Below are 2,717 nucleotides of genomic sequence, written 5' to 3'. Positions count from 1 at the left end.
GTCTGGTATCGCTGTAATTGCACCGAACCGAAGAGTAAAGCCGTCTAATCACTTATACCGCATATGGAAATGTAAAATTTGGGGCTAAAACTAAATTTTGGGGGGAAAAATTTAATTATTTTTTATTCACTGCCCAATGGTATAAAGTTCTGACACACCCGTGGTGTCAATATGCTCACCGTACACTTAGTTGAATTCATTGAAAAGTGTAGTTTGTAAAATTGAGGTCACCCATGGGGGGTTCTGCTGTTCTGGCAGGCAGGGGGTCATATCTTCCTGAAACCATAACATTAAAATCTGTACTATAATATAACGCTCCTTCCCTTCTGAGCTTTTCACTGTGCCGGAAAAGTATTTCCCAATTATATATAAAGAAGGTAAAATCCGGTGCCACATGCGATAAATCCTTTTATTCCAAAATTAAAAATCACATCATGTCCCTAGGAGGGGAACAACTGGATGCGTTTCGAGGACACAGCCCCTTATTCGTCAGTATACAAATGAATTAAAAACAACACATTTATAATAAAAACTGTGACCACCCCTAAACATGTGTGATAGATTAGTATACAAATTAGGATATTAACTCCTACTTAGACAAGATTTGCGTGCAACGAATTCTCATAGAATATTCAGATATAAACTTAGGAAAGAAAAAAAAAAAATTATATATGTAATAGATTTGCCATATAAATGCACAAAACAGAACATGCATGGTGTCAAGGAATTTTTGTTACTGAGTTTGGAATTTCTTTTGAAGAGTAATTTTTTGTCATCTTCAATGATAAATTTTACTTACAGCTTTGCGGTTGTCCGATGGGCTCTAAGTTTTCTCCTTCACTGGCCAATGTTTATATGAAAAGATGGGAGGAAGAATATATTTTCAGTGAATTGAATGTTGTCCATATAGGAACAATATTTGGTGGTGCGGGAGATTCATTGATGACATGATCCTCATATGGGGTCTGTCATCGGGGTCTCCCGCACCACCTGTTACAGAATTCTTAAATTATCTGGAGGATAACAACTATAATTTAAAATTCACTATGGAGATTCACAAGGAGTCAACTCCTTTTTTGGATGTCGTATTGACTGGTTGTGTGAGTACAGGGAAAATTACCTCTAAACTTTACCGCAAGCCCCTCAGCGGTAATTCTCTCTTGAGAGCTGAAAGTAGTCACCCAAAACATGTTATAAAAAATTTACCAGTGGGTGAGTTCATTAGAGCTAGATGCAATTGTAGTGAACAAGAGGGTTTTGAGGAGGAAACTAAAACCATGTCATTGAGACTAAAATCTAGGAGATATGAAAAATGGATGATCGATAGGGCTGTATCTATAGCTACATCTAAAGATAGAGAAAGTTTGTTGACACAATCAGAAAACCATAGTTCCAATAAGGCGAAATCGTCATTAACTTTCTCTACGCCATATAGTGATCATTTTTACAACATTAAACAAATTTTTCTCAAGAATTTATCCATATTATATCAGGATGACAAAATGTCTAATATATTGGAAGCAGGCTGTAGGGTGGTTTCAAGGAAAGGTCAGGATCTACGCAATATGTTGTCACCCAGCGTATTTTTGGATAATAAAATACAAAGTCCCACCTGGCTGAAATATGTCGGTATGTATAAATGTGATGAAAATAGATGCTGTATGTGCAAATATGTCGCTATGGGTTCAAGTTTCTCTGATCTACACACAGGTAGAAAATATGACATAGAGTCTTAAATAAATTGTAACACCTCCCATGTTGTCTATATGGCAACTTGTGTCAGCTGTTCAAAATATTATATAGGCTGTACTACCAGAGCCCTTAAGGCAAGAATATCAGAACATATTACAGGAGCAAATCCTGCCTCAAAATCCATCAGGTTATCAGGTCTCTCCAAACATTTCAGGGAGGTACATGCGGGCAATATAAGTACTTTAAATATTAGAGGCATAGAGAGAGTACCATGTCCCCATCGTGGCGGTAATTTGGAAAAAATGCTCCATAACAAAGAAAAATTATGGATATTGAAATTAAATGCACGGATACCGCAAGGTATGAATTATAGATCAGATCTAATGTTTTTTTATTAAATTATACATATATGCTTGCATTTACAATATTATATGCATGTTCTGTTCTGTGCATTTATATGGCAAATCTATTACATATATAATTATTTTTTTTTTCTTTCCTAAGTTTATATCTGAATATTCTATGAGAATTCGTTGCACGCAAATCTTGTCTAAGTAGGAGTTAATATCCTAATTTGTATACTAATCTATCACACATGTTTAGGGGTGGTCACAGTTTTTATTATAAATGTGTTGTTTTTTAATTCATTTGTATACTGACGAATAAGGGGCTGTGTCCTCGAAACGCATCCAGTTGTTCCCCTCCTAGGGACATGTTGTGATTTTTAATTTTGGAATAAAAGGATTTATCGCATGTGGCACCGGATTTTACCTTCTTTATATATCCTTGCAAGTGTATGCCGGACACTAATCCGTGAGCCTGGGATTCCTGTGAGTATCAGGTGATATGAGCTAATTATCTTTTTTCAGTCTATTTCCCAATTACATGTAGGATATTGGTGTACTCAGAAGATATTGCACAGCAAACTGTCAGGTCCATTTTTTCCTATTGGCCCTTATAAAAATTGAGAACTTGGGGCTAAAACAACATTTTAGTGGTAAAAATCGACTTATTCTATTCTTCAC

Source organism: Phyllobates terribilis, unplaced genomic scaffold (assembly GCF_046119375.1).
Source record: "Phyllobates terribilis strain yellow unplaced genomic scaffold, ASM4611937v1 Scaffold_11__3_contigs__length_659146591, whole genome shotgun sequence".
NCBI classification, from domain to species: Eukaryota; Metazoa; Chordata; class Amphibia; order Anura; family Dendrobatidae; genus Phyllobates; species Phyllobates terribilis.
This window is presented reverse-complemented; position numbering follows the sequence as displayed.